At 48.0% G+C, this 17,876-nt stretch overlaps 1 protein-coding gene across 2 annotated transcripts in view; it reads left to right on the forward strand.

Moving 5' to 3' along the window:
• The first annotated feature begins 2,333 nt into the window (after positions 1–2,333).
• The window catches only part of Agpat4 (1-acylglycerol-3-phosphate O-acyltransferase 4), a 104,829-nt gene continuing 89,286 nt past the window's right edge, over positions 2,334–17,876 (forward strand). Inside the window, exon 1 of one of the 2 annotated variants that reach the window (XM_027939542.2) lies at positions 2,334–2,455. The gene's annotated coding sequence lies outside the window, so the exon portion shown is untranslated. Of the gene's footprint in view, positions 2,456–8,297; positions 8,624–17,876 lie in introns of those variants that run through there. The other variant, XM_027939543.2, reaches the window with a different exon arrangement.

Below are 17,876 nucleotides of genomic sequence, written 5' to 3' on the forward strand. Positions count from 1 at the left end.
TCTGAATAAAGTGCAGAGGATTTAATTCATTCATGTTGTAATTCCACTTTAAATTTTTAGAAGTAGTAATTTTTTGCCCCTGTTTCTCAGCCTTATTTCTAGATAATTGGGACTGTGAGGAACATTGTCTAAATAGGCAGTGTTAGCAAAAATGAGCATACTAATTTTAATGTTAATAATGGAATAAAGACATTAAAGTATTGAGGATGGAATAAGAATTACAGTTGTCAAAATTTTAAATTTCTCATTGTTTCTATTGAAATCTTGACTGTACTTGTTATAAATACAGCACAAATTTATGCACTTGTAGGTTTTAAAATAAATTCCCATTCAAAACTCAACTAGCTCTATTTGAGAAGTACTTGGAGAAAACCCTTTCACGTTTTCCTCCAGCAATGAGTTCATGAAGTGTTAACTTGAAAAGTTATGAGAGAACTTTTTAAAAATTGCTTTGCTGCAAGAAGCTTATCAATATCCTTGACAAGCATTTACTAGATGACCAAACATATCTCCACAGCGACACTAACATAAACCATTGCCACAAGAGGGTTTTCAGTTCTGATCTTTTATGCCTCCAAGGTCCTTGATGCCCATCCTTGTGCTTTGGTGCTCTTTGTTCTCCCATCCCAGGTGATCCAAATGCCTCTGGCCCTAGAGGAGCTTCTGTTGTGCTTGAATTCGGGACCCCCAAAAGACCACCAGAGACCAAGATCGATGTAAGCAGCAAAGAGGTGTTTATTGCGAGCTAGCTCGATCCTCCATGCTCACACACAGCAACTGGTGACGCTGAGAGGCCCCCCAGCCCAGGGTTTACAGCAGTTTTATACATTCTTTGGAGAAGGCAGGGACCCCCACATACATCATAGCATCTCTTAGCAAATCATCACACACCGCGGGAAAATCAAATAACAACTCTAAAACATGATTAGCACATTCACTGGAGGGAACAAGTTGGGTAGGGGTGATTGGTTACTATAAGAGGGGGATTCCTTTGAACTGATTGGTTTAAGCCAAGAGGGGTGTTCGTGCTGAACTACATGGTTTCCCAACATGTTATCAACCACCATAAACTACTGGGAGGGTCATCTGGCATCCCAGGTATTTCCCTGTCTCATGCTGATTGGTGGCTGCTAGGGGATTGCTATGGATCCCCACCTAGCCTGACTGAGTCAGGGACACCTGGCACAGCATATCTCTCCTGTTATTTGTAGATAAACAACTTAGCAGGGTGGGAATGTGCCTAGGAGTGTTCTGTGGGTCTTTCCAAGGACAAAGGTGATGTCCCTTCCTTGGACAGGCTTTGCTCTGAGGTAGAGGCTGTTTTTTCACTTCCAAATCCTGGGTCCTGGGTTATGAATGCCCTCCCCTGGCCCTGTCACAACCCAAAGAGCTCTCTTCACTCTCTGCATGCTTGACACACTGTTGGGCACTTTTGTGGCTCTTTGGCATGCAGTGTGCCCTAGCTCTCGGGAAGCACGTTCTACTTTGCCTTGTGGACTGCAACCATCTAGAGACCGGGGCGGGCGTGCGCCGCAGTCCCCTGTAAAGACTCAACTATTTGAGACAATGGCTCTAACAGCGAACATTTGAAGGGCATCCACCTTCAAATGTTCGAGATTGAAATAATCCTCCAGGATCGTCGGAGTCCTGGCATTTTGGTCGTTGCCACAGCCTGCCCTCTTGAAGTTGCGGGGACTCTGGGCTCAGCTGTGCTGGGACCCTCCAAGACCCCGCGGTGGGGCCGTGCGTAAGCGCGCACGCAGTGCTGGCCAGCCCCGGTGAGCAGAGGCAGACCCCGGTTCTGCAGACCCGGCCTCCGGGTTCCACCGTCTCATCTCCCGGGCGTCAGGCGTGCTTTTGCAGAAGGGGCTTTCGGGCTTCTCCCGCGGGGCTTCCTCCAGCAGAGCGGAGGAGCGGAGAGGGGCTTCCGCGGACAAATGGATTCTCGGGGTGCCGAATTCAATCTGAGCCTCCTGCGGATGGTTCCAGGTCGCCCGCCCCGGGGGGAGGCTGGGTTGAGGAGCCATTTCGGCGGCGCGGGGATGCAACAGGACTTGGGAGGGGGGAGCCGAGAAGGCCCCTTGGCCCGCTTTGTTGGTGATGCCGGCCCTCCGCAGCCAGACCTCAAACGTGATTCCAAACGCAGGCGACCGGGCACTTCCTCGCACTAATTGGAGGGGGCAAGGGGTGACTCATATTACACCGTGCGACCTTCCCTCCTCTGGCCGCTAAATCCTAGCTTTAAAAGGAAGTGACATGGGTGGGGAGAGACGTCAGCTGAGGATCACTTTTTTTTCTTCCCGAAGGGTCCACCCCTTGGGTGGAGTCTCGCTTTTTCTTTCCAGTGTTGGCTGACTTACAGCTCCTGTAAAGTAGTGGCAATTTCTGAACCCCAGCCGGCTCCCTTTCAGTTTCTGGCTCTTAAGTCCATGTGCCCAGGGCTGCGAGGAAGGAGGTATGTGCTCTTGGTGCCATTTCCAGGCACCTTCTCTGGGTGTGGCTGATGTCTGGATCCCCTTCCCGCACCGTGCTCTCCTCGCCTGGGTTTCCTCGGACCTCTGGAGGGTAGGCTGGCCGCGGGAGCGGGCGGCCGTGGGGAGGTGCAGGGGGCCTGCGGGGAGCCGGGGGCGGCTGCGCGGCCACCCGATGACCGCGGCTTTGTGCGGGGCTGGGGAGCGTGCCTTGCGGGGTTCCACTTGCAGCCGCTGCTCTTGGCCCCTCCACCCACTGCCCCCGATGCAAGCATTTTCTCCGCTAAGGATGAAGCTGGGGAGAATGTTCCTGATACATATTGCTCTCTTTTGTGTCGTGCAACATGTTCTTCCGTCTTTGGCGTTTCTATGGCAACCACAAAAATACTACACCAAATGCAGACCCGACCTAAATTGATTTATTTGTATTTCCTTTCTGCGCCTGTTGTTGCTTGGGCTTGCTGGAATCCAGCATGGCTTGGTGGCTACCCCTCCTCACTTTCATTTTGGTTTTTCCCTATCACAGGAGGGCTGGGGGAGGGGAGTTGTCAAGGAAACAGGCATTTGTAATCACCTCTTTATTTACTTATTTTGGGGCCTATGAATTTCTCCATCATATCTAGGAATTAAAAACGGAGTACTTTGATGTTTATGCAAGTCTTTAGTGTCTGGGTGTTTTTTTTTGTTTTTTTTTAGAAAATCTAAACATTTCTTAAGATGTGATATTGACTGCAAGCTAAGGAGAAGGAGTGTTTATAGGAAGGAGGTGAGATCCTTGAAATAAACTTTCAGAGAGTGCCTGAGAACTCGCACTGATAAATAGTTATCAGCTACCCAGGCTTGCCTACATAGCTCAGTATCTTTAAGATGGGTCTTTGCTCTTGTGTGAACTTACGGTAGCATTAATTCAAAGTTCAGTTTGGACCTGGGGGGAACAAATGGTAACAACCAGCAGAATTCTCCATGTTTTGTTTGTGCATTGCCCTTAGGTGGGTTACCAAGCCTGTTCACCCTTGTTAAAAGTGAAGGTTGATGGACTTTCTGTTCCAAAACTGTAGGATTGACCCATCTGTGCTTATTAGTTAACCATCTTCAGCTGAGGAAAAAAAAAAAAGTCAAGAGAGGGAAGGAAGTTTGTGAGTGTGTGTGTGTGTGTGTGTGTGTGTATGTATATATGTGTAGGTGTGCCAGGAGAATAGGGCCAAAATATCACAAGTCCCAAGTTAAAACTACAGAATTGTCTTCATGTTCTGTTTGGGGAGAAAGACTGATTTTTCAGAAAAAAAAAAGAAAATTATTATCTACTTTTTTAGCAAATTAAATATAATTAGAATCAAATAACACATCTCTTAGAAAGACATAATCCAAATGGACCTATTAACAAATGCTTCTTAAACTGATGCTTTTTTTCAGTCCACGAGGAAATATTTAATAATAAAAGACCCTATGCTTTTGATGGGCAGCCTAAATTACCAAAATTACATTACCAACTCCATACTGGATTCCTAAAATTATTTGTAATGAGATCTGTGAAGTTTGCTTAGTTCGATCCCCACCTTCACCAAAGGAAGCCTAAAACATTGCTTAGAATCCTGAGTAACCCTGCCAGGTGGGAGCAGGAAGAAGGGGCGGTTTTAATGAGGCTCTGTTTTCAGAGAGGCTCATCTAAACATGCTATTATCTATGTCTTATAAAAGTGACTACAGCGCGAGAGAGATCCCGAGCATTTCAGATTCAGAAGTCATCCAAGAATCTTGGGGCTAAATAAATAGCAGGTACCAAGCTAGAACTGAAAGGAAAGACAAGGGAAGATTTAAAGGGCACAGCCCAGATAAGTATTGTCAAAAGAATACGACCCTCATTTTGAAAAGCACATGTCAGTTCACATAGAGAGACGGTGGGATGGTAGGTTTTCAGTGCTTGTTCTGGAAGGAATTTATGCCAAGTCACTGTTTTTCTAGCCTGAAAATGGACCCAAAGGATGTAGAGTTCCCACATGACCTTCCAAAGCAAATTGACAGTGTATAAGTCAAAGTCTGCTTTGTGAGCTCTCTTGAGTTTCCAGAGCAGGCATTTCAAAAAGCCTAGTGGTATGGAATTCAACGAATAGTAAGAACCCTATGGAAGCATAGCCCCAAACAAAAAAATGAAAACCACTTTGTGATATTCAGAGAGAGGTTAAAATAATTAGCCGTCTTGAGCTAGGGAAGGTAATGCTGCAGCGGATGTGAATTCGGGGCTCTCTGGAAGAGGCTGAATGGAGGTGACGCTGAGTTAACAACTGAAGCGAGGCAGTCATTGCCTTGGTTTTCACCATCTGCAAGAATCTGACTCGGTTGTTGTGAAACTAGTGAGACAAGTAGAAGGTATATCTTAGTCACAGGGGAAATGTGCATCTTCTAGGTCCATTTTCAGGCTAGAAGGTCTGCTCTCAAGTTTAAAATCCACCTTAACAGGGTGGTACAGTGCAGGAGAGCACCCAGCTGGAGAGGAGGAAGTGGCATGCAGCTAGTCCTTGAAGTTCACCAGGTGGAGGAATTCTTGCTCAGGATGCCCCAGAAAGCAGAGATGGGTGATAAAGAATGGATCATGGATCTAGCAAGCTTCCTGGTCCAAGCAGAAGTCAGTCTTCAGTGGAGAAACCAAGCAGGTATGCTCTGTGCTGGCTGAAAGAATAGAAGCAGATACAGATTCAGGAACAGAATTTAAAAAAAAAAAATCAGTTCAAGAAGGACTTAAAAGAAAGACTGACTTCAAGACGGAGTCCTTATCCCCACCCCTTCCACCCCACCCCAGCCCTGCTCCCCTAGTACAGGGGTTTGAACCCAGGGCTCTCTACCACTGAGCTACATCCCCAGCCCCTTTTAATTTGTATTTTGAGTCTGGGTTTCAATAGGTTGCCTAGTCTGCCTGTGAACTTGAGATCCTTCTGCCTCGGCCTCCCAAGTTGCCTACAGGTGGATCATACCGGATTGCAGGTGTGCTAGCGCTACCTTGTGTGCAGAATCCTTCGTAATCCATTAATGTTTTAGCTGGAGCTCAAAACTTAAAAGGTTAGACTTAAGTCAAAATTTAAATATGTAAGAAAAAAATTTGAGAAGAGGGAACCTCAAATGTACCCTAATAAGACATCCTCCTAATAATTCCTACCACCACTGCTATTGCTTAAAGTCGTGGGTGCTCTGATGGCCATTTGGTGGACAGTGCAATTTGTCCTTCCTGCCATATTCTGGAAGGAGGGTGGTGGCATGGAAACAGGTGGCATTCATGTTTCTGAGTGGGTTTTGGTACCCTGTTGGAGAAACATGTCAGCGCTTGTGCAACGTTAACAGAACCTGGGCAGCTTTAGTGCAGCAGCCTCTGTCTATGTCAGAATGAGTTAGAAAGCTCGCATCAGAACCCAGAAATCTGGCTTCCTGTGTGTGCTTGTGAGGGGCAGCAACACTGCCAAGGCCGAGGGAAGAGGACCCCTCTGCACAAGTGCTTATTGTGTATCTCTATGGGTCAGGTGAGCAGAGCAGGCCCTTTCAATGCCAGAGCCTTCACCCCTCCAGTGGGCGTTGAAGGGACAGCCTGTGACTGGCTGACTCCTGTTTTCTTCTAATGATAGGATTAGAAGAAATGTCCTCAGAGCAATGTCTGTCGAACATCATCATGGAGCCATCTTTCTAACCTGCCTTTTCCAGAACGTACTCTTGCTCCACCAAGATGGCCTACCTGTTTTCCTTCCGTCATCACTTTGTTGCTCCAATCTGTTTTGCTCTACTTCTGTCTTTGACTCCAAGTCACAGCTTCCAGTCACCCTTCATTCATTCATTCATTCACCCACACAGGCAGACCACCCATCCATTATCCATCCATTCAACAAATAGTGTTGAGTGTGACGTCACAGGCACTGTATGTTGTGACATAGCAATAAGCAGGAAAGTAGTTCTCCTCTAAGAAGCTTAGGAACTAGCAGGGAGGCAACGTGGCAACTCCAGCGGACCCCTACGTTCCACAGACACATTTGTCAGCTAATGACACTGAACATAGTTTCATTGAACAATTTTATACATAGATCATGCTAGATAGGGAAGAGTGTGTGATTAGTCATTGATTGTTGTCTATTTTACTTTTTTCCCCCTTGTTGGTTGAGTGTAAGGCTGGGAAACATTTGTTAATTAACAAAATGGGAAGAAGCAGGATTTCCGGCCCTGGTATGAAAGGCTTGGGTATTCTCTTTCCAAAAGAACAAGCTAAGCGAGATCATCTGGAGCTTTCCTCTTGTTTTGAGTTGCTCCTACATTTCCCAGGGACTATAAGCTCCCCCCAGGTAGACATAAAATGTAGCATGCTTTTAAAAAGAGAAGCTGCCTTCATCAAAATTATATGCCCACTGACGTCATGAATCCTCATTTCCTGTGAAGCTTATTCCCCACAACTCATTCCAAGTCCATGTCTTGTTCCAATAGGAATAAGGGGTTTTTGCCCCCTGACAGTTGTATTCGGCCATGTAGAAATAGCGGGTCACCCAGGCCAGGCGGAGAAGCCATTTCGACAGCTGTGCTGTGGTCTTCCCTTCCTATTCACGTTGCAAAGCTCCTCCTGGTAGAACAGTTTGCCCCACTTCATTTCTACCTTAGTCTGGAAATCACATGGGCAGCAAGACAGAGTTCATCTGGAAGACCTGCCCCTGTGTTTGGCTGGTCTGGGGAGAAAGAATGCAGCATTTTCTTTGTGATTTCAGTCTCAGGAGAGATCAGCTTGTCCCTCCAGCATGAAGCTGATCCCTGTCACTTCTTGTCTCTGCTCTCTTGGGTAAGACCGAGGAGCTACTTCAAGGTCCTTCCCCTGTGGAGTCTGTAAGAGGAGAGTGCATTTTGGATTTTATGGTAGTTTGAAGCTGACACTAAAATGCTTGCAGGAGAGGGTTCCTCAGTATGGGGGATGACAGGCAATTTGCAGACAGTGAGGTGTCTGGCCCATAGGATATGTGAAAATGCCATCCACATTGAGTGCTCCCTGCATGTCAGGCTGTTTATTAATTCATGGTATCCTCATAAACACACTAGCATGTCAAAACTGTTATCACTTTCCCCTTACAGAGAAAGCAAGTAGAGATTAGCAAGACTTCCAGGCGTGGTGGCACATGTCTGTAATCCCAGAGGCTCTGTAGGCTGAGGCAGGAGGATCACAAGTTCAAAATCAGCCTCAGCAACTTAGCAAGGTCCTAAAGCAACTCAGTGAGACCCTGTCTTTAAATAAATAAATATTTTTAAAAAGCTGGGGATGTAGCTCAATAGGTAAGTACCATTGGGTTCAATCCGGGTTAAAAAAAAAAAAAAGACTGACTCACCTAGGATTGTAGCAGAGCTGAGATTTGAACCCAGTTTCTTGCTTTCCAGAGCCTGGCTTTGAAACCCCCAAGTATGCCTGTGTTGCTGTGGCAAATTCTTCAGGATTCCCAGTGCCTGGTGCTCAACCCAGTACAGAGCAGATGTGCAGGAGATTTTCCTTTAAATAATGAACAAAGCTGGACCACAGAGACCTTCCCCTTGCATGCTTCCATCCTAGTTTGTAAGAGCTGCAGAAATACTGCAAGAGAGAAGTATTATAGAAACTGGAGGAAAACTCAGCAGTGCTGATAAGATGTGCTGCCATCATTTCCAGGGAATGTGGTCTTTTGTGTTTTAGTCAAAGACCTGAGATGGGAGCAGGGGAGGACCCTGTGGTTAACATCTGAATCCAAGCTGTGCTCAGCCCAGGATTTAGCCAAGGTTGAAGCTCCCTGAGCGGCAGCACTTAAGGGTACTCCCAGGGCTGCTCTTCCTGGTTCCCGAGGCTGTGGCTGGATGGAATCCAAGGTTTTCTTTCAACCTTTTGTCGAATTTCATCACTGTTAAGTTTAAAGGCAGATCTGGAAAGATACTGCCAGGGCTCATCTTGGACAGAGTTGGAAATGAGAATGGGAGAAATGGATTAATCCAGCAGTGAGATTTGCTCTGTCTCCCATCGACATGGGCTCCTCCTGAGCAGTCAATTCTCTGTGGGCAGAGGTTAACCAAGGCTGATGAAATTTTAAAGCACCAAGCACATCTTCTTCCCGGGATGCTGTAGCCAGAAGCATACAGTCAATGCGGTCATCTGAAATTTTACCCTGGATCCTACTCGTAAGTCACCTAGCCCATCCCCTCTCTGTCCTCCCTTTTCTACCGTGGGGGAAGGTGGGCCGAAAGGAGACAAGATGAGCCACTTCCGTCCTGGAATATGTGGACACCTTGTCTAGCCACCCTTCCACCGTCTGTCTGTTTCTCTGATATTTTCTCTCTATTCAGCCTTCAAAAAACAGGAACTCTTTCTAGATGCAGGACTATAGTATATGATAATTATTTCTTGACAGGTTTATCTTAATTACTGCAGTGGTTCTTATTGATGGCACAGGGTTCTTAATTGTACTGTTTTTAGCACAAAACGGAGCAGCTGGCCCTGAACACACATGGCACTGTAGCCTGGAGAAAAATGGGGTGCAAGAAGTCGGGTGGTCAGGTGGCCCGTGTGGTCTCTCAGCCAGGCTCTCCCAGGGCAAGACTTCTCAATCTCATTACTATCGAGGTTTGGGGCCAAAGAATTCTCGGTTGAGGGGCTGTCCTGCGTGGGCTAGGCTGCTGAGCAGCATCCGTGGCCAATCCCATTAGATGCCATAATAGTCCCCCTAGCCCTAGTCCTAACAACATGTTCCAGAAATTTCCAGTTATTGCCTGAAGGGACAGAATTGCCCACCACTGGGAACCACTGCCTGAGGGAATTTGCACATGCAACTCCTGTTCTCTGAAGTCCTGTTGGTCTGCTCCTCGATTTCTTGTCTCCTTTTATTTTTTTAATTTTTTTTTTCAGTTGTAGGTGGACACAGTACCTTTATTTTATTTGTTTTTATTTTTATGTCGTGGCGGGGATCTAAGCCAGTGCCTCACATATGCTAGGCAAGTGCTGTACCACTGAGCCCCAGCCCCGGCCCCGTAAACCTTCTGAGGACTCATTTTCTGACAAAGATGGGGGAGGAGGGGTGTCCCCACCAAAATGGCAATTTCTTAATTTAAATTCACAAATACTTTAAGAGAACTTGGAAAATCATACACTGAGTGAAAGGCACACGTGGAACCATGCAGTATTGAAATACGTGGGGCTTCTGGTAAATCTGCATGGAGAATGCTCTCGGAACCAGGGTTTCTCGTAACCAGAGTGACAACTGGGAGCTGGGTGTGACTGGGTGGCCTGACAGGGCTCCACCCAGGACCCTTCCCCCTGCCTGGCGGGGTTGGTCTCCTTCTCCCTCAGGGAGAATTCGCTTAACCTTGATTCACAGATGATTAACAGCTAATCTACTAAGGTCCTCCTCCCACTTCTTGCCGGGAGTCTCATTCCTGCTAGAGAAGGAGGCGGGGAGTTCCTGGAGGAACCTCCATTCAGGACCTGTGGGTTCTCCACCAAAGTCGTGGCAGAAATTAAGGATGTGTCAGAGGCACAGGCAGAGACTCGATTAGGAAAGCAGAGACAGGCAAGGGAGAATGCGGGTCATCTCGAGAGCCCGAAGCAGCAAACCTTGCTTTGGGGTGTTAATATTTATGGAGGACGGTAGCTCCACAGTAGCTAGGGCCGAGCTGGAGGTGGAGTCGGGATAGGGTTACACAGTTCACCCTGGTCTCCCTGTGTGCTGGCCCATTGCCCCACATTGGGTCACTTTTGCAGGCAAAGACGTGGGCCAAGGATGAGGACTGAATTGCTCACCAGTTGCTTCTTTTGTTCTCCATCAGTTCATAGTGTTGCCTGTGTTCCAATGGCTTATGGATACTTTTCCTTTGAGAGAATTTCCTTTCTGTATCCCCCAAGTTCCTATCTCATCCCCAGCTATGAACTTGCTTCCCACCACCCAACCCCATCCTTTGAAGCCTCCCTTCTCTGTTGCTTCCCCTATGAGGGGCCACCTTGATGGCCTTCCTGGGCCAGCTGCTCCGCCCCCTTCAGCTAGGGCCTTAGTTGTTCTCCCTTGGGGGACACTTGGGTTCCATAACTCCTGTGTCTTCCCATCTCCCTTCCTTCCAGACCTTAAAGATTGACAGGAGTGAGATGAGTCTTTTATTCTATCTTCTCACACAGAACCCTATTAGAGCATCCAGAACCCTATTGGAGCATTTTTGGCCAAATTCTTGTGTTCAGGCTATCAATTACCTCGCACTAGGGGTGCAAGAATGAATCTGATGCCAGCTATGCCTTGGAGGAGGGCAGGGTAGCAACCTAAATAGGTCATTTGAACACCCTGAGATCAGGTGTGTACACAGAGCATTGTGGGGACACTGAAAGGGGACTACCTGACCCCCCACACCCACCCACACACCCACCAGACGTCAAGTCAGGGATTCCAGAAATATTTCCTAGAGTAAACCCTAAGTTACATCTGGGAGTGGGGGACACTCATCCTAATGTGCTTATGTTACCAATGTTTTTGCCCCTTAACTAGTTCTTTTCCCTCAGGATTGTGGAACCACTAACAAGACCAAGCTCCCAGCGAGCAGCACAGGGGACTTTTATCCTTGGTCAGAATAGGAGAAATGGGAGGGAGACTTGCAAATCACTTACCCTCCCCGGGGAGTTGGAGGCTACAGAAGGGGTGGAAGGGGTGGGGGGCCGGGAAGGGGAGGATATTTCTGTCTTTTCTGGGAATGGGTGGAGATTTTCCAGGAGGTTGAGCACCACTCCTTTTTGCTCCTTTCTTTCTGGTTCTCCTCCTGGCCATTGTCAACAGTTATGGCCCTGGTGGGAGGGGTGGTCCTTGGGCCTGCAGTTTGGGTTCTAATGAAGGTTGCGGTTGCCTGGGGTCACTCTGGCCGCTCTCTTAGATCCAACCATTTCGAGAGCCTGCAGGAAGAGGAATTTCTGGCCTCAGGCATCCTTGTCCTGGGAGATAAGCAAGATTAGTGCTGGGTAGCATTTCTGTAGGTCACCTGGGCAGTACAAGATTGGGGGTGAGGGAGACAGCACTTGGTTTCCGGGAGGCTGGAATGGGAATCAGAAAGAGATGGAGATGGAGGGATCTGGCCCAGAGATGGAGGGATCTGGCCTGGTAAGGAAGGGACTTGGAGGATGGGCGAGGCTAGAGTTTCACTGTGACCCTAGGAAGGATGTGGGCTCTCCCAGCAGGAAGTAAAGGGGCCCAAGAACTGAATCACCTTGTACCTCATGTACAAGGTGATTCAATTCTCACCTTGTACATGAGGTAGTTAGAGGGTCCCTCTGCAGACCTGGGGAAGGGGGATGGAGGGGAGGGAGTCGGTCTGAGAGGTCAGCAGAACTGGATAATGTATCGAGGGCCTCTTCCACACTCTAGAGTAGTAAATACAGGAAACAACAACAACTTTTCTGTGTTATTCTTTCCAAGTGTGGCTCACTGCATTGAGTTTTTAACCTTGCCACGTATGCACCTCAAAAAGCAGCACTTTATTCAGCCTGCTGTGGTATGAACTTTACAGAAAGTGTCTCATTCATCCTTTCGCCATCCACACCGAATTTTCTCTAATTTGATTCGAAACTGAGGACCACAAAGGTTAACTAGGTCCTAGAGTCGCCATGACTTTGCTCTGTGGTGAAACAATTGCACATACTTCCTGGGCTCATTCTTGCCTTTCCCCAGTCTCGCTGGATCTTCTTTCAGGCTGAAGAAGTTTCCTTTAGCTTCAAAATGTGCAGAGATTTTTTTTTCCATCTCAATCCCTCAAATCAGAGGAAAACTTAAGAAGTTACCAAGACCGAATGGTCTGATGGAAGTTTCACGGGATCACTAAAACACTAATTTGATCCCCATTTCTAGAAGACTAAAAGGAGTGAACTTTTACAGGTGACTGGGCGAAAGGACCATAGAGAGTTTGCCCAGTTTTTTATTATTATTATTTTTTATGTTGGTTCCAGGTTTCGCTGCGTTAGGGCTTCCTCTGACTCCCGCCATCTTCTCAAATGGCTGAACGATTGCTTGTCTCTCCACAGTCAGATCAGCAGCAGCTCCAGTCAGGCTTGCTCCCCAGAGAAAATGTTGCTGAAAGCTCGGTCCTTGTCCCTGATGCCAATCCAATGACAAGGACAAGTTTTGAGAAAAAGGAAAAAGACAGTTTATTGTTTTGCTAGCAAAAGAGAAGCACTGGACACTCCTGTCCCAAAGGCTGTGATTCTGCCCATCAGCAGGAACAGGGGGCTTTTAAAGAGGTGATTCAGAGAAAATGAGATTAGGGAGGAGAAGATCTGGGAGAAGGTTGGACAAAAAGAAAAAAACGTGAATTTCAAAGCGACAAGGGAAGAATCAAGTGAAGCCTTGTTAGAGAAATGCCCCCCCTTCAACATGGACTTTGTAAGGTCTGCATCTAGCTGTGTCCTGAGGGTGCTGAGCTGGCCACCTGTCAGTCAACATGCCATCAGTATGTTGGGAATGTTTCATCAGTGACCACCTGGGGGGTTGCCTGCCTGCTCCACTGAACACTCTCCATGAGCAGTGTAGACAGGGGCCTTTTAGGGACTATGAGGAGTGACAGAGAGGGAACAGGACTAGGAACAGCCTGGACTGGGCCTCAAGCACGGCCTTTGACTTTCTGTCCGCGAGACCTTGAGCTCACTCAGACCAGGAGCTGAGTCTTGGTGTGCGTTGTCCCTGGCACTAGGATTTGACTTATCCAAGGTCCCCTTGAGTGTGGCCCTTGTTTCCTGGCCTGCTCAGTGAGGCGTCCAGGTGAATGTGCATTCGGCAATGGAGGCACCGCGTGCGGAGGTAGTCCGGGTGTGTGCAGAGCTGCGATCATCTCAGTCATCTCGCTCTCGAGTGACAGTTTTGCAAGACCTGAGGGAACCTTTTTTTTTTTCAATGCTGGGGCTGGAAGCTAGGGGCACTATGCTACTGAGCTACAGTCACAGCCCCTTTTAATTTTATTTTGAGACAGTCTCACTAAGTTGTCCAGGCTGTCCTTGAACTAGCGATCCTCCTGCCTCACCTTCCCAAGTTGCTGGGATCACAGGTGTGTACCAGGATGCCCAACTTCCAAGGAAAAGATTTATTAAATTGAAACAAAGTTGCATAGGCCCTGATATGACATGCACAATTCCCATGGAGTTTGAAGACACAGCAGAGGCTTTTCAGACTTAGTTGCAGCCTCCCACACTGAAGGAACATCTGTGGTGGTTTTGAGAATGAAACTGAGCTGGGTGGTCTCTGAGTAACTCTGGGAGCAAGGACCTTGTTGTGGTCTCCTGGCTTCTTCTTCTACCATCCAATTCCAAATGAGGAATCTGAGTCGTGAGGTTGGGTGGGATGGAGTCACCCGCCAGAGTATGCCTGCCTGGATTCTTTCCTTCTCTGTTCCCCGATTCTGATGGCATATTTGATGGAGGGCTGCCTGGTTCTCTTGCCCCTGGTCTCTGGTCACCACCTTTACGTACCTTCCTTTGTTTCTGCTAGAGAAACCCCTTCTCTGGATGATTCCAAAGCCTACTCTGTGCTCTCCTCTCTCCCGTCACCTTGGACAAGCAATTGCTGATCCTGTTGCCACAGTGTATACGTTACCCTCACGTTCTCATGCAGGTGCTTACACTGGGGTTGTCTTTGAAATCTGAGCACAACACTTGTGTGAAATTTGCCAGTTCACATCTTAACAAGCTGTCCTGAGCATCACTATGAGGGTCTCATGCTCCCCAGTGGGGCTGGAGAATAATTGGGCCCAAATCTCCAAAGCTTGGGTGGGACTTGTAGTAATAAATGGAAGAGGAACCAATAGGCATTCCTTTTCCCCCTTTTTACAGAAAGATGTTGGAGGAGAAAAGCAGAGCTATGGACAGGCAAACCGGGGACAGGTGCACCAGGGACAGGCAAACCAAGTTTTACTTGATATATTGGAGAAAAAGAAGGAAGGATGGTGGAGCGCTTTCATTAGCATGTGTATGCATCTGTGTGTGTGCATCTGTGTGTGCGCATCTGTGTGTGCATCTGTGTGTGTGCATCTTCATGTGTGTGCATCTTTGTGTGTATCTGTGTGTGCATCTGTGTGTGTGCATCTGTGTGCGCATCTGTGTGTGTTGCATCTGTGTGTGTGCATCTTTGTGTGTATCTGTGTGTGCGCATCTCTGTGTGTGCACATCTGTGTGTGCGTATCTGTGTGTGCATCTGTGTGCATCTTTGTGTGTTTGCATCTGTGTGTGTGCATCTGTGTGTGTGTGCATCTTCATGTGTGTGCATCTTTGTGTGTATCTGTGTGTGCGCATCTGTGTGCGCATCTCTGTGTGTTGCATCTGTGTGTGCATCTGTGTGTGTGCATCTTTGTGTGTATCTGTGTGTGCGCATCTCTATGTGTGCACATCTGTGTGTGCGTATCTGTGTGTGCATCTGTGTGCATCTTTGTGTGTGTGTATCTGTGTGTGTGTGTGTGTGCGTGCAGCCTTGCTCTTTTTAAAACTGTGTTGGTAATTGTGGCTGTGAGGTGCTACACAATCCAGGAGTTCACAGCAATCATTTGAAAATGGACATGGTGCGCTGCTGAGGCAACTGCACACAAGAGGTGGAGCATCCAGCCCAGTGCAACTCCCTTTGAAGGATTCATGGGGGTGGAACAGCGGGCCTTGTGGGGCAGGGCCTGATGAAAATGGAGAAAGGCGTTCCTGACCACGGAGTTTAGCTCAGATTAAACCAACAAGTCTGCTGACACATGTCACCCGTTTAGGAGCCAGAATCACCCATGTCTGGGCGCGAGCACTCAGCCGTGTGGCCCCCTGGCCCCAATCTGAATATGCAGTGAGCAAAGATGCTGTTGACACCCTTGTGCTTCATTAGGCTTCATCTGATTTCACTAGAACTCCTGGCTCACCAAGCTCGACCGCCTGGCTTCCCAGGTAGGCTGGGAAAGCAGCTATTGGTAGCACGTCGTCTCCATCTTAGAGGTGAAGATGCGGAGCTCATGTAGCCTTTGTGTTACCCTCAAAGGCACCAGTCCTTTGGCTCTGAGTCCCTGTGCCAGTGTCCTGGTCGACACCCTCACCCTGGGCAGCCCCTGCAGGTCCTGCATGTTTGGGCTCCATATTGTGAGTGCAAGCAGCTGAGGTCCACTCACAATACAGAGAAAAGGCATCAAGAGGACACACCCCGCTGCAGGAGTGCCTTTCTCCCTGGTTGGCTGGTTGGCTGGTTTCCTAACATGTGTTGGGTGTTTTTTTAGTGGCATGATAGAAAGTTCTAGAAGGCTGTCTGATCAACATCTATATCTGGACAGAAGGTAGATTAGATGCCTAGTTCCCCACATGAAATACTGTGTGGTGGACATGGCTGACCCTTCAGTCTGTTCAGTTTGGGAGAATTTCTTCACCACCAACCAGGGCCAGACCCATGTGGGAATTCTAGATACAAGGATGGGATACATCATGGCTCCCAAGGAGTCCAGCCCTGTGGGAAGGTGGACATGTGTGCAGAGGGAAGTGACATTCATCTCCACCACGGGGCCTTGGTCCTGTGCAGGACCTCTCATGCCATTGGTCTCACTCACTCACACAGGGAGTGGTGAACTGGCCTCGAGGGACCATGAGAAGACAGGAAGGAGGCCCCAGTGTTGATGCCAGGGCTTGAGCAGGGTCTCCAGGGTCGAGCCCACACATTTGGCAAATCAGCAAAGGGGAAGAGGGAGAGGAACAGAGGGGCCAGCATGTTCCGGGGCTCAGAAGCACCGACAGGAGCCTGCTCAGAAACCACACCAGCACGAAGGCTGTCCTGGCCTCTCCCCACCCCCTGGGGAGGCAGGGGCCTCACTTTCACTTTTTATTTTCAAAACACTGCACATTCCAGGGGGCAGCAGCAGCAGTCTTCCACTTTATCTTTTGAATTCTCGCCATTCTTTCCTGCAGGAGAGCGAGTTCCTTGGGAACATTTGGTGTCCCCACTCCCCAGGATGGAGCTTCCATAAATATTTGTTGAAGGAATGAAAGAGCCCTGGAGGAAGGGGCTAAGAAGTGGACAGCCCAAGGCCAGGGGAGGGCTGCCCCTCCATCTCCCCAGTAGCTTGGCTCGAGCTATGATGCCATATAGCAGCAAGCTGCTGGTTCAGAGGCTGCTTTTGTTTAAAAAGAGAGAGAGAGAGAGAGTTGAATTGCTTCGTCTTTTGTTTGTTGGAGTGGGCTTTAGCTTGGTACCATAGAGTCACCAGTCCCTAACATTGACCATTCCTGGGCAATGGGAATCCCTTCACAGGGCACCTCTTGCTCAGGTCTGAGGTCAGATTCCAGAAATGGGTGCAATTCATTGTTGAGCTGGTGCTGGGGGCCGGGCAGGGCAGCTCACAATCTATACAATTGAGCTAGCTGCTGGGAAGGAAGGGAGGGAGGGAGGGAGGGAGGAAGGAAGGAAGACCCCTTTTTCAAATGACATGTCCTTACTTTCTGTTATAAAATATCTTCCAGAGTTGGACAGATTTGAGGAGTTTTCCCGTCAGTAAAGTCAAAGTACCATTGAGTCAGGGCAGCTCCATGGTGTCTAAACTGGGCTCTCACTTAGGATGCCACCCTCAGAGTGAGGCTCGGCTTTTACAGTCTTGAAGTCCCTAACAGTCTTTGGAAAAGGAAACCCACACTCTCATTTTTTCCAGGTCCTACAAACTACCCATCGCGTCCTGCATTGAGTTGAGAGTTCATTGAGCTTCCATGTGTGCCAGTTACTGTGGAGTGGCTACAGTGCCCCCCTAACTGGACAGATTCACAAAAGCAGGACCTCAAGGTTGGGCAGCAGTGGTAGTAACCAGCAGTGAGCAGCTGGCACTGTGGATAGCGCGGGTCACATTACTGCCACCTCAGTCTCCAAATGGTGCCCTGTGGCTTTTAGACCTTGATGTGCTCAGAAATCTATTGTGCAGCATCATGACTGTAGTTAATAATAATGAATTCTATGCTGGAATGGGGCTGAAAGAGCAGGTTTTGAACGTTCTCACCACAAATGATAAGCAGGTTGGATCTTAACTATCTTGATCAAATCGTCTCCCCATGTAAACGTGCAACAGAACGTCATGTTGTAGACCATAAACATACATACTTTTTAACTTGTCAATTAAAAAGTAACTTTAAACATCTGTGATGAAACAGTTGCCAAGTCCTTCACATCCAGCACGTGATTAAACTTTCCGCCAAGTCTTATCAAAACCCAGCCTGAAGCATGGCTCTATGTGGATGATACTTCTCTGTTTCTAAGGAAGGAAGATTCATAAAAAGAGGTGCCAAAGTCCAAGCCTGAAGTTACTCCAAGTAAGAGAATTCTTGTCCCAAAGAGGATGAGAACTTAATCATTTGTGTGTGTGTGTGTGTGTGTGTTAATGTAATTATCATTCCCCCTTCTGTATTTTGGCTGTCTCTGTGGTTCAAGTC

Source organism: Marmota flaviventris, chromosome 6 (assembly GCF_047511675.1).
Source record: "Marmota flaviventris isolate mMarFla1 chromosome 6, mMarFla1.hap1, whole genome shotgun sequence".
Taxonomy (NCBI): Eukaryota; Metazoa; Chordata; class Mammalia; order Rodentia; family Sciuridae; genus Marmota; species Marmota flaviventris.